The sequence below is a fragment of the Solanum dulcamara genome, chromosome 1 (assembly GCF_947179165.1).
Source record: "Solanum dulcamara chromosome 1, daSolDulc1.2, whole genome shotgun sequence".
In the NCBI taxonomy this organism is placed as follows: Eukaryota; Viridiplantae; Streptophyta; class Magnoliopsida; order Solanales; family Solanaceae; genus Solanum; species Solanum dulcamara.
The window spans coordinates 40,324,579-40,339,836 of record NC_077237.1 but is presented as its reverse complement, the minus strand read 5'-3'; the positions used below and the strand labels follow the sequence as shown (position 1 = coordinate 40,339,836).

Below are 15,258 nucleotides of genomic sequence, written 5' to 3'. Positions count from 1 at the left end.
AAACCCTTTTGAGTTTCATGGTTCTTCTCTGGATGAGGATCCACAAGAGATTATGAAGTGTATTTATAAGATTGTTGACATCATGGTATTAGCCTGGTGGAAAAAGCAGACTTGGTGGCATATCAACTCAAAGGGGTTGCTCAAGTTTTGTATGAGCAATAGAAAGATGAAAGAGGTAGTAATGATGGTCCCGTTGATTGGGAGGAATTCAAGGTTGCTTTTGTTTACCGGTTTTTTCCTTTGGAGTTGAGGGAGGCTAAGGTGTAAGAGTTCATCAATTTACGCCAAGGTAATATTAGTGTGAGGTAGTATGCCCTCAAGTTCACTATGTTTTCAAAATATGCTCCTTTCATGGTTGTGGATCCAAGGCTCTTATGAGCATGTTTGTTTTGGGTGTGTCCTATTTGGTGGTCAAGAATGAAGAATCGCCATGCTTATAAAAGAGATTGACTTTTCGAGGCTTATGACACATGCCGAGCAAATTGAGAAGGAAAAGTTGAAAGAGAGATATAAAAGGGAGTCCAAGAGGGCCCAAACTGATGGTGGTAATTTCTCACATGGTAGGTCCAAAAATAGTGGCCGTCCTTAGTTTCATCAAAAATATTCTTCCCAAAACTCTTCAAACACTTAATCTCTGAAATTTTTATAAAGATATGGTACCTAATCCTAAGGCATAAGGAGGAGCTTCAAGTGGTCAAGTCATCCCTCCATGCAAGAAGTGTAGAAGAAACTACAAGGGAGAATGCTTATGGGGGATCAGATATATGCTATAGGTGTGGAAAGTTGGGTAATCAAGATAAAGAGTGGTGCTAGGCCCCACACTCAGAGTTAGGCTATAGGTAATTTGGATCATCTTTGTACTACTTCGGGTGGCGATCATCGCCAAAATAAATTATATGCCCTTCAGACTCGTAAAGAGTTAGAGGATTCCCCCGATGCAATGACTCACATGTTGAAAGTATTTGAAATTGACATTTATGCATTATTAGATCTGGGTTCTACCATATCATTTATTACTCCTTATCTCGCTATGAAATTCATTGTTAATCCTGAGATCATGTTAGAGCCTTTTTCGTTCTATGCTCCTGTTGGTGAATCAGTTGTGGCTAACAGAATCTATCACAATTGCCCAATTTCAGTTTTCCATAAAGTCACCTTAGTTGACCTTATAGATCTTGATATAATTGATTTTAATGTTATTCTCGGTATGGATTGGCTTCATACATCTTATACTACTATATGTTATGGGACTTGTATGGTCAATTTTCAGTTTCCTAATGAGCCAGTCCTAGAGTGAAAGGAAGTAATTATGTGTTTAAGGGTCAATTCATTTTGTGACTTAAAGCTCAGAAAATGATTTCCAAATATTGCATCTATCATCTAGTCTGGGTTAAAGATACAAATTTCAAAGCTCTTCTTTTTGAGTGAGTTTCAGTTGTTAGTGAATTTCTAGAAATTTTACCTAATAATCTACCAAGCATCCTTTCCAAAAGGAAAATACACTTTAGTATCGATCTTCTCCTCGATACCCAACCCATTTCTATTCCTTTTTATTGAATGGCCTCGACAAAATTAAAAGAGTTAAAGGATCAATTGAAGGATTTATTGGATAAAGGTTTTATTAAACCGAGTATCTCTCTATGGGGTGCTCCGGTTCTCTTTGGAAGGAAGAAGAATGGTTCTCTCCATATATGTATTGGTTATTAGCAATTTAAAAAGGTCACAATTAAGAATAAGTATCCCATTCCAAGTATTGATGACTTGTTTGATCAACTTCAAGGAGCATGCTACTTTTCAAAGATTTATCTTTGATCAGGTTATTATTAAATCTGTGTAAGAGAATTTGACATTTTGAAGACGCCTTTCAGAACTTGGTATGGTCACTTTGAATTCTTGGTTATGTATTTTGAACTAGCAAATGCTCCTGCAACTTTTATGGATTTGATGAACAGGGTGTTCAAGCAATATTTTGATATGTTCATAATTGTGTTCATTGAGGATATTTTGATCTATTGTCGGAATGAGGAAGAGCATGCCAATTATTTAAGGATTGTCATGCAAATTCTCAAAGACTGTCAGTTATTTGCTAAGTTTAGCAAGTGTGAATTTTGGTTGAGGTCGGTTTCTTTTCTTGGCCATATTATCTCTGGTGAAGGTATTATAGTTGATCCTAAGAAGACCGATGTTATTAAGAATTGGCCTAGATCATTGTATCCTTCTGATAGTTGGATTTTCTTGGGCTTAACAGATTATTATAGACTGTTTGTGGAAGGTTTTTCTTCCATTACATTGCCCTTGACTACTTTGACACAAAAAGGTTAAATTTGAATGGTAGAGGCATATGAGGAGAGTTTTCAAGAGTTGAAGGAAAGGCTCACTTCCGCTCTGGTGTTGACTTTACCAGAAGGTTCTGATGGGTTTGTTTTTTATTATGATGCTTCACGAGTTAGTCCTGGTTGTATTTTAATGTAAAACGGTAAAGTGATAGCCCATACTTCTAGTAAAATCAAGGTGCATGAGAAGAATTACCCGACCCACGACTTGGAGTTAGGAGAGTGGTATTTTCCTTGAAGCTTTATAGACACTATCTATATGGTGTCCATTTTGATGTATTCCCCAATCACAAGAGCTTGCAATATGCCTTCACTCAAAAGGATTTGAATCTTTGAGAAAGAAAATGGCTTAAATTATTAAAGGACTATGACATAAGTGTGTTGTACCATCTTGGAAAAGCGAACGTGTTTGTTGATGCTCTTAGTAGATTTTCCATGAATAGTGTTTCCTATGTTGAGGATGAGAAGAAAGAATTTGTTCATGATGTTTATAGATTAGCCTATTTCAGTGTTCGATTAGTTGATTCCGAGGATAGTGGTGTTATTTTTCAAAATGGTTATGAACCATCTCTTGTGGCGGATGTTAAGGCCAAGCAAGAAAACGATCCTACTTTGGTTTAGTTGAAGAAAGTGGTTGCCGATAAAGCTATTGAGGGTTTCTCCCAAGGGAGAGATGGTGTTTTTAGATATCAAGGACGATTGTGTGTTTGTGATGTTGATGGATTGAGGGAAATGATATTGTCTAAAGTTCATAGATCGCGGTATTCTATTCATTTGTATTCCACAAATATGAATTTTAATTTGAGGGAGGTGTATATATTGATGGATTGAGGGAAACGATATTGTCTGAAGTTCATAGATCATGGTATTCTATTCATTTGTGTTCCACAAAGATGTATTTTGATTTGAGGGAGGTGTATTGGTGGTATGGCATGAAGAGAGATATTGCATAGTTTTTGGCTAAATCTCCAAATTATCAACAAGTGAACATTGAGTATCAAAAACCATGTAATTGATATTCCTACTTGGAAGTGGGAAGATGTGAATATGGACTTCATTTTGGGTTTGCCTCGTACTCGTAGGCAACATGATTCGATTTGGGTGGTCATTGACTGAATAACTAAGTCAGCTCATTTTTATCCTATTAAGACTTCATATGCAGTAGAGGACTATGCTAGATTGTATATCCAAGAGTTGGTTAAGATTAATGGTATACCATTGTCTATCATTTCGTATTGAGGTACTTAATTTAAATCTCGGTTTTTGATATCTTTCCAAAATGGTCTTGGTACTCAAGTAAAGCTTAGTATAACTTTTCACCCTCACACAAATGGTCAGGCCGAGCTTACCATTTAGAACTTAGAGGACATGTTCAGAGCATGCATCCTTGATTTCAAAGGTAACTAAGATGAGCATTTTCCATTGATAGAGTTTGCCTATAATAATAGTTATCATTCCAACATTTAGATGGCTCCATTTTAGGCCTTATATGGTAGGAGGTATAGGTCTCCTATTGGTTGGTTTGAAGTCGTTGAAGTTGCCTTAATAGGACCCGAGTTGGTGCATTTGGCTATAGAGAAGGTGAGATTGATTAGAGAAAAATTGAAAATTGCCCATAGTGGACAAAAGTCCTATCTAGATGTAAAGAGAAGAGAACTTGAATTTGAGGCTAATGATTGGTTTTACTTAAAAATCTCACCCATTAAGAGTGTGATGCATTTTGGCTAGAAAGGAAAGGTGGCATATGAGTTGGATTTCCCTTCTGATTTGGCATCGGTGCATCCGGTGTTCCATATATCTTTGTTGAGAAAGTTATTTGGTGATCCAAGCTCTATTGTGACTTTGGACATCATTGGTGTGAAGGAGATTCTTTCATAGGAGGAGGTTTCGGTTGAGATTTTAGACCGGCAAGTTAAAAAGTTGAGGAACAAGAAGGTTTCTTCAGTTAAGGTTTTATGGAGGAATCAAGAGGTTGAAGTTTCTACATAGGAAGATGAAGCCGATATGATGTCATGGTATCCTCATCTCTTTCCTTCCTTTGAGAGTTGAGGTATTAAGGTCCTTCATGATCCACCCTATCAAATCCATATATTTCATTCATACTTATGTTTTCATATGCATCCATCTTTATGTAATGAGTTTCAAAGTCATGTTTTAGCTTGGGATTGAATATTCAATTCTTATTGCATTTTCAATATGTTCTGCATTCATGTTTGGCTCCTATCGCACTTTGCTATTCCATCCATGCTAGCTTGAATCCCATTTTAGAATGAAGTTTCCCAAGGGGGAGATATTGCAAGATCCCATAAGTTAGAAAGACTGAAAAATGAGTTCAAGTTTGAAACCACAACTTTTGGCACTAGGTAGTCCTTCATAGTGCCTACTATAGACCGTTCTGGGCACCACGGGCCATGGAGTGGCCTCATGATGGGGACAGGGATCAGGGGAAGGAAACAAGAAGAGACACAGGATGGTTTCACAACCCTTATACTACACCACATAGCGTGGAAGGGTCCGTGGAAATCCCAACCTCCAAATCACTTTAAGGTCATCACCACGGCGCTCTCCATGACCCGTGGAGATCTTCATTGGCCGTGATGAGTCTCATGGAGGGTGAACCCCTTATATATTTCTTCCCTTCATATTGATAATACCTTCACAGACTGTGAAGGTCTACACGGTCCATGAAGACCTTTTCATGTGGACGCTCGAATTAAGTTAAGTTAGGAGTGTTTTGGTCTTTTTGCTATGATCTCATTAATGAATATGGAATTTTGGGGGGGTTTATTCTATCCTATTTACTCACCTAAGACCTCCTAACCCTCTCATTCTCACCCTACTACTCAAACCCAATATCCTCTCTCTAAATTATTCTCTCAAGAGTATTCTTCATCCTCAAGCTAGTTTCAAGAGAAATCAAGTCAAGTCTCAAATCAAGAGAAACATTAGGGCTTCTAAGATCTAAGGTATGTGGGAGTTCATCCATGGGTCCTTTCACCATTGGAGTCCAAGTTTATTCTCAAATTTCTCTTATGGATTCTTCTTCTAAAAGCCCCAATTTCATGAATTTATATTAAGTCTTCTAAATTATGATATATTTCATTTTTAGTAGCCTAATTATGTATAATTCACATTATGTTGCATGATTTCAAGCTGAATTTCAATGACCCATGCTATATTCTAGTTTCAAGTATGTTTTCAATGAACTATGAGCATGAATTTCAAGTGATTTCAATGAAAGCTTTATGAATGATTATCAAGGTTTATGAAAAAATCATGAATGATTATGAATGATGTTTCAAGAATGTTTTAAGTAAGAAGTTATGGTATAATAAGGTAGTTCTCACATAATTATGTTAAAGAGGTGGTAAGGTAGTTATCACCAACTTATGGATTCTTATGAATCAATCATGTTAATGAGGTCTTCTATGATTTTCTTATAATGATGATTTATATTTTTTATTGTCTTTACTAATGATCTTAATGACTATGTTTTCATAAAGTTCTGTTGGGATAATGACTAAGCACCGAGAGGAATTTAAGGTGGGGTTCGATCTGGTAGCGATTATAGCTACCCAAGAGAATCCTAGTAGCAAACTTTAGTCCCAAACTACATTGCCCGTGTAGATTTAAAAGAGCCAATATGGCATAGCTAGTGGATCCATATATAGCACAGAGATAGAGAAATTACCATCACAAAGTCTACCTCTCAAAAGTAGCCTTCCCCTTCTCGATGTGGGAGTACATCGGATTCCATGATTTAGCTCACATATTATTATATGTCGGCTAAAGGTCCTATCCCACATCAAGGTATATGAAAAGGCATAAATTTCTCATAATGATTTTTTGATGCATTAACCATATGATGTTATGTTTTAAAGGTTTTTAAGGTTTTGGTCATATTTTAACATATTGATCATGCATCTCATGATTCATATTGGTTATGTCCTATATTCATTTTTCATGCATACTTCTCACATACTTAGTGCATTTCATGTACTAACACATACTTTTTCCTATATTGTATCATAATGTAGGGTCGGACGATCATCGCATACCACCTATTCATGAATAGAGTTAAGCTTATACTTTCACTTGTGGTGAGTCCTCATGCTTCGAGGACCAGAGTTTCATCTTTATTGTTCGTATGACTTTCTTATGTTGTAATGGGTGAGCTAGAGAGTTTTCTTATGCCCCCATTTAGTTAGTAGAGGCATCTTGGACGTTATGGAGTCTACGTTGTCTTTCATTTCTAGTTGAGACTTATTCTCCTTTATTGAGACTTTCATGTTGAGACTTTATTTCAGCATCTATGTCTTACTTTATTTCTTTACTCACCCTATGTATACTCATGAGTGATATGTTAAGAGGCTTGGTTGGGGACTTTTGGGATTCTAATCATCGTGTTGCACCTATGGTCTAGCTTGTGTCGTGGAAAGAAGCTCCTATAAATGCTGAAGGTTGAAGGACTGGCATCTTACAAAGAAGAATTGACATCCTGTAGGTCCAACACAAGTCTTGATGCTGAAGTTGATGGGCCAAAAATGCAATTATGGAAATTAATATTTCCTTGGGAAAGTTCCAAGGACCAAAAGAGTCATAGTGAATAATTCTTCGCTTCTAGATAAAAAATACTTGCATTCTTATATCACCCAAAGCTTTGATTCAGATTTTGCTCCTCATTCTAGCTTGGAATAATGAGTTCCTTTATTGATATTTTCATTCCTTGTTTTATGAGTAGTTAAATCTTTAGCTAGGGGTGTATGTTCTAGATGGGGGGCGAGAGGGGTAAAACCCTGAATGATTTTGATTAATTTTCTCTAAAATTTATTGTATGACATGGATCTAATATTAACTTGAAGTTTTAATCCAAAATATCAGCGGTTGAAAACATTGATTGAGATCTCTAACCTATTTTGGGTTGGAAAAGCAATATAAAGTTAGGTAAGACTCAATAATGAGGACTTGTTAAAATTACTCTATGGGTTTGAGCCAAGAATAAGATAATCCGAATAATTTCTTATTTAATAATGCAAGCTAGGGATAGTCCATATGTACGCCCCAAACTCAAAGCGCACAACTGACACCTAATGCCAAAACTCAGACTTGCACCGACCATGCTGAACCATTTTCTACAAGTTCATGGAAGCCACACACAATAAAGAAAATAAAAAAGTATATCTCAGCTGAAAAAGTAATCCTTAGGCCGGCAAAGCCCCTGTCAACCTCTCTATAAAAGAAATAGGTACTTCTAATAGTTCATATAAATAATTAGCCAACTAGCTCACAAGTCTTGATTGGGCCGTTGAGGCCACCATGGTATCTATATAGAAGATGAACACAGGTATATATCAAGATAATTCATCACACAACTATCAAGCCTTAGCAAACAAACAAACCATGACACATGGTCATTAACATAACTATACAACCCATACACTACTCTGCAAGCCTGTAAGAGTAGTAAAGCTTGGCAGGATAGGGGTCCAGCCTACCCAAAAAATATGTAATAACAAAGTCTAACAAACCTCAAAAATCTGGAAACTCCAGAAGAAAGGCGCTTCCCAACCTATTAGAACTCAACCATGTTGCTGGGGAGATCTATCGAGCCATCTGTTGGGGACCTATAAGCATGAAGCAACCCTTGGGAAATGGGGCATCAATACGAAATAATGTACCATTTATGAAAGGCTATAGACTAAATGACCAGGTATCATAATCTACTGAAAGTAATTAGGCAAGGAAATCAAGAATAAGATAAGCGTACGAACCTTCTCCTGAATCTAAACATACCAAAAAATAAAACAACAATCTAACCAAGCCTCCAAAGCTTGAAAAGTACAAACAACATAAAATACAACCTACCTACGCTCCCATAAGCCCAGAAGGCGTCAATTCAGTCTATATACCCCTATTGGCAGTCCCCTAGCCCAGAGGCTATCACATAGCCCTCTTAGGCAATAATATAGCCCCGTAGTAAGAACATAGATCTATTAGGCATAAATATACCCTGATAGTCAATTCATAGCCCTCTTGTAAACAATATAGCCTCGTAGCTAACACAGAGAATTCTCTAGCAATAATATAGCCTTGTAGGCAACTCATAGCCCTCTTAGGCAACACAATAGATCTATAGGCAGAACATATCCTTCTAAGGCATCAATATATCCCTGTAGGCAACACATAGCCTTCTTAGGAAATGAGCACATTCCTGCAGCTAACCACAATAGCCCCAAGGGAAATAATAACAATTCAATAGGGCTAAAAGAGAGCAATTTAGCTAAGAAACCTATATGAATAACCTATAAACCATGCCTATCAAAGGGCCACTACTTAAAGAATATGAATCCCAACAAGGAAGGAGTACACTAACTCAGGAAGCCAACAACCAACAATCTTGTCTACAAGTATAACAACAATAACAACCTTCTTGTATTGCTCCTAAGTTTTAAGAAATCATGCTAAAAGAAGGAAATAGCCTTAACATTCCTTTTTCGATGATGATATGCGGTCAATTAACCTCTTACCACACCCTCCTAATGGTATAATACTAAAATAACTGAATTATAGGTAAAAAGATAAGGTGACATGATAGTCCGACAAAAAATAGGGATTTTCACCAAGGGAACTACTACCCAAGGTCTAAAGTAGACATAAGCCAATAAAAGAAAATTCTTACCTTCATATAGTACAAAGAAGGTATAGCACAAAATTGATGGAGCAAATTATGCCAAAGTGATGAGCTCGTGATGCAATATAATTTCTGTTAAGGATCCAAGAAGAGATTATAAATGCATAAAGATGATTTAGGGGTAATTTATATGATTTTGGGTGTTTTCATGAACTAAAAATAAGAAAATATCTAGAATCTACACTTTTATAAAGTTCCACCGACCTAGGGGCCCACCTTACGTGCCTTCTTGCGTTATCTTACAAAAATGCACATATCTCTTTGTCTTGAAGTTGTATTGACAAACGGTTTGATACGTTAAAAATTAGACACATAGACCCTCAATTTGATAGGTTGTGGAACCCCTAACCTTGTAGATGTTGACATAAATCCTCTGAGACATTTGACCTAAATTTTAGAGAAATCTTTATAAAGGAACTTACGATAATTTTTATCAACTTTTATTTTGCAGCCCACTAATCTTCTAAACATAAAATATGAACCTTGAACACTTAAAATATGACATACCACATAATTCTTAATTTATTAATCAATCTAACCATGAAGAAACGAGTTAATTAGCAATTTTAAGAAGTTGGGGTGTTACACCTTTCCCCCCTTAAAAACATTCGTCCTCTAATAAAAAAAAATGAATCACGCGTTTAAGTTTTTAAGAGTTGTAAAATAAAATTTTGGCTGAGTCTCCTTTGTAAACGTGACTATCTAGAAACCTAAAATACAGAAATTCCAACCTAGTTGTCTCACAGGACAATATAAATAGCTAAGCACCATAGCTCTACAATAACAGTGCGAGCAAAAATACAACAACAACCATAATATCAAGAAACAATATAAAGACCAAATAGGTATCTTACCTTACTACGCTACTATAAATTTAGATTCCATCAAACTGGGGTATGAAATAAGTGAGGATTTTTGGACCTCATGTCATCCTCAGTTTCCTAGGTCACCTCTTCTCTATTCTTGTTTCTCCGTAATAGTTTAACTAAAGCCACATCTAATATGGCAACTGGAGTTTCCTCATAGGAAAAGTACTCTGTGATATTAACATTCTCAATAGGGAAAACCCGAGAAGGGTCTCCCATGCACTTCCGTGGCATCGATACATGGAAAATAGATTCTAGCCGTGAAGGCAACTCTACTCATAAGCTACTTGTCCAACATTCTGAAGGATCCTGTATTGCCCAATGAATCTTTAACTAAGCTTTCCCTTCTTGTCAAATCTCATAATACCCATTAGAGTTGAGAATTTCAAGAATACCCAGTTATTGACACAAAACTCTAAGTCCCTTTACCTCACATCTGAGTATAACTTCTGCCATCTTTGAGCTTTCAATAATCTCTCCCTAATACTCCACTATCTGTTGTACTAAGTCTGATCCAATCAACTCTGACTCACCCACCCTGAACCATCCAATGGGGAATCTATATTTTTTCCCTTAAAAAACCTCGTAAGGTGCCAACTTGATGCAGGAATGATAGATACTATTGTATGAAAACTCAATAAAAGGTAAGTAGCCATCCAACTTCTCTTGAAGTCTAGCACACATGCCCATAACATATCCTCAAGCATCTAAATTATATGATCTGCCTAGATACCTATCTGAGGGTGAAATCTTGTACTAAGATTAACTTGTGTCCCTAGTTCTTTCTTGAAATACTTTAAGAAGTTAGTAGTAAATTGTGCTCCACTATCAGAGATAATAGATGTTGGGACATCGTGCAGCCTAACAATATCTCTAATATAAAGCCTTGCATAGTCTTTGGCTATAATAATAGTCTTGACTGGTAAGAAGTGAGCTGATTATCTTCGAATATCAATAATTACCCAAATAGAGTCAAACATATGACATGAATGGGGTAACTCTATAATAAAATCCATATTGATTGCTTCCTACTTCCATAAAGAAAAGGATATCTCCTTGACTAGAATGATGGTCTTTTGATTCTAAATCTTCACCTGTTGCCAATTAGGAAACTATGTCACAAAATTCGTAATGTCCTGCTTCATTATGTACAACCAATATATATCCTTAATATCATGTTATATCTTCGTCGAAACTGGGTGAATAGAATTACATGAATGATATATATCTGCCATAATCTGATGTTAAAGTCCTGCAATATTCAGAACATATAATCAAACTCTATATCTGAGGACTCCACCTTTTTCTATATCAAAGTCTAAAGATACCTTGTCTTGAGCCTTGGCTCTTAGCTTCTCCAAGATGGGATCCTAATGTTATCGTGCCTTTATTTCCACAACTTGAGATGATATGGTTGTGTCCTAAACTATGATCCTACTATTATCTACCTCTAATAATCTGACTATCATGCTAGCTAACTGATGAAGCTCTTAATATAATTGGCACCTCTTAACAACTAAATAGGATAAACTGCCCATAGATCTGCGACTGAGGGCATCGGTTACCATATTTGCCTTTGATGGATGATATAAAATGTCTATGTCGTAATCTTTGAGTAACTCAAGCTATCAATGTAGTCGCAGATTTAAATTATTCTATCAAAAGATATATTGAAGGCCCTTATAATCAATAAAGATGTCAACATAAAAATTACGCTGAGTGTATTTACCCATGAGTCACAACCACCATATAGAATGAAAATCTCCCCAAAGCTTGTAGAGCCAAACAAACACCTTGGTGCATTTATTTGCATTCTTTTTATCAGCAGTGGCAGAACCAAGATTTTGACTAAGGGAGTTCAAAATCTAAAGAAGTAGATACACAAACAAGTTGAAGGAAGTTTGGTTTATACTATATATACATAAAAAATATTTCAATCATGTATAAATAGTATAATTTTCTGCAGAAGGGGGTTTAGATGAACCCCTAACTCTGAGGTAACTCTTGCACTATTTGTCAGTATATTGTATCGATAAATGATATGCGACAAAATCTATAGCTTCCCATTCAAGTAGATGGCAAAAAAATAAACCCAATGCTCAACCACACCATGTTGATATCACAGTTTGTGAAGCTCCCCACTCCTAATTAATAAGCAAAAGCTATATTTCAAATATGCAATATCCCTATAATCAGACCTTGACCAATGAATGAGAGAGCTAATAGAGCTGTCTCGGCTAATAGAAGGAATAAGAAGATCATTATCTGCAGTATAATGTTGATTACCTGTTTGGTCATCTAGAGAGATTTCAAATATGCAATAGCCCCATAATCAGACCTTGACCAATGAATGAGAGAGCTAATAGAGCTGTCTCGGCTAATGGAAGGAACAAGAGGACCATTATCTGCAGTATAATGTTGATTACCTGTTTGGTCATCTAGAGAGATTTCTCCATTTAGAGCATCAGATCTCTTTGGCAACTTGCATTGCACAACTTCATTGGCCGAGAAAACTCCATTACCCCTCTCAATCATTGCTCCAGGTCTGATTATGCAGCTATTACATAACTGAATCATAGTTTTCTCTCATTAATTAGGAGTTGGGGAGATTTACAGATTGTGGCATCAATATGGTGTTGTTGAGCATTGTGTTTCTTTTTCTAGCCATCTACTTGAATGGGATGCTTTTGACCCCAATCATTGCCATTGGATGCATCTACCATTTGTGATTCCCTATGAATGCTTTGTGATCTCAAACAAGGAGTCTTTGGCAGTTTGTGTAGAGTTGCTTGTGTTTACAAAGGAGCTTTTGTCGCATATTACTTATTTTTACAATATACTGACAAACACTTGGTCATATAGAATACAAATGAATTAACCATAGTGTTTGTTTGGCTCTGCCAGCTTTGGGGAGATTGCCATTCTAGGTGGTGGTTGTGACTCATGGAGCAATATACTTAGCTCAGCAGAACTTTACAATTCAGAGACTAGAACGTGGTAAGCTTTACCAAGTATGAACAAGCGGCGTAAGATGTGCTCTGCGGTATTTATGAATAGAAAGTTATATGTAATTGGAGGCATTGGATTAACAGTCTTAAAAGACTCTATTTACACACTGTGGAGACAAATATGATCTGAAAACAGTAAAATAGACTAAACTTTTGATCATGTCTCCAGACCAACCTAGAGCTAGGGGTGATACACCTGCTATATTTGAAGAACCTACTTTGGTGGAAGTTGTAAATAATGATTTGTATGCTTCTAATTATGCTAACATAGAGGTGAGGAAGTATAAAAAGCAAAATAAAACACGGGCTACCATGTCCAATTCTCCGATAGGGTGCTCGGGATTCGATTGGAACCTAGTGCGTGCAGATGAGATATGCTACCCTACCAAATTTAATGTTCCAGACTCAATGACACATTCAAAATTCCGTACAATGTCATTTTAATGAAAAGTAGTCCCACAACAAGTGCCATTTTTAGCCAAATTCCATAATGTGTCTCGAGATTAGATCGGAAGCCTCGGGAGACAAACGAAGGGTCGTTCTAGATCAAACTCGACCTTCCAAAGCTAACCTTACTGACATAATTTCATTCCAAGAACATTTTCCAAGAATGTTGACAAATTTAACCTTAGGCTAAATTTTAAAGGCAAAATCGGCAAATGGCCCCAAACCGTACCAATTGCATCGATTCTCATGCCGACCATGCTACTAACCTAATTTGGCTATTTCGGAACTGATAGAACCATCATAATTCTGTTTTAAGGTCATTTACTTGAAGTTGTGACCGAGGTCAACTTTTCAAGTTATAAAAGCTTTAGAATAGGGAAACAGGCCTAAACCCCAAACGGACAACCAAGAGACTGAACAGTCAGTGCCATCAAGTCATAAATGACTTGGGGTCACTATAGGAAAGATCTAAAATCCGAAAAGGTTAGAAGATGAAAGAAATGACCTGGAAGGTCATTACACTTTTGGCTTGATTTATACTTAGATCCTTAAACTGCTCCTAAGTGGTGTGAAACTTAGTTGGTGTGTGTTTTGTTTATTAGATTTGGGTTGTGTGACCCTTTTGTGCTATATTACATCTTATATCCCTTTTTGATTGAAATTTTAGGCTAAGGCCATGAGCTTGGACTACCAGATTAGTATTTTTAAGCTGTGTTTGGTGTTTTACCTGGTTATATGCGTGAGTTGGATTGTTTTGAAATATTAATTAGATTGTACTGGTGCATAAGCATGATTATGGCATACTCACATCTAATTTCTGAAGATAAAGAGGTTTTGAGCTATTTTGAGATATACTACATTTTTCTATGGATTTGAGCTCCAAGGGAGAGGGATATCGGTTTTTGACTGATTTTACCAATGGAAACTAGGTTTTCGAGGTAAAGTACGATTTTCACCTAATAATGCATATATTGATAACCTTTAGTGGCCCACTGATTAAATTTTAGATTTTACTTTTCTGATAAGCTGAGGCGGGGTTCGATAGTTGTCTCAGGGGTCTGCGGGAAATCAATGAGACAACTTCAAAACTTTTTACATTCATTATGCATTTTCCAAATACGCATTGCACTTGATTTGATGTGAGTTATTGATTTTGTGATAGTTGTTGTGGTAACTTGATTATTGTTTTATACTTTTTCACCATTTGGGTTGCCTTTACCTTCTACTTAGACCCTGTTATACCTTTCTTACTACTTACTTATACATATGATTCTTCTGAGCTTGATCAACCTATGATACCTACTGATTACCCTGTGTTTTGGTACTTATACTACCTTTATTCATCTTTTCTAGTGCAACTCTAAGTACGAGCCGCCCTCCCTGAGCGTTGGTTTTCACCGACTTGAATTGTGGTGATCTCCTAGCGTCCAGAGACTTGCTGCTTTTCCTCTTTTGTACTAACTTATGCTTTGTATTTTTCTTAGTCAGTTTTGTTGTATATATGGCCTTTCGTACTTAGTTTCTTCTGTATAGGTGACACCAGGTCCGGAGATTTAGTCTTGTGTTAGTTTGTCTTTCTGGTCACTTTTGGGCCTCTTTTGTATATTTCGTATCGAACTACAGGTTTATGATATGACCCGCTTTCTTATATATTATTCATGGCCATATTTATTATTACCTTATACTTAAATTGTTATCTTCCGCATATCTCTGTCCGTGGGGTTTAGGCTTGCATACCTGGTGGATTGTAGTAGGCATCATCATGGCTTGCTTTTGGGTCGTGACAACTTGCTTTGCACATTTTTTTGCATTAATTAATAATTAATTTATATAAAAAATTATTGTTGTACAATATATTATTAAGTACAAAACTTTTTTTAAAATGTATTTTTTTTAAGGAAAAATATATTTAA

At 36.3% G+C, this 15,258-nt stretch overlaps 1 pseudogene; it reads left to right on the top strand.

The window, feature by feature from the left end:
• The first annotated feature begins 12,270 nt into the window (after nt 1-12,270).
• On the top strand, nt 12,271-13,342 carry LOC129892721 (F-box/kelch-repeat protein SKIP11-like; annotated as a pseudogene).
• The last annotated feature ends 1,916 nt before the right edge of the window (nt 13,343-15,258 follow it).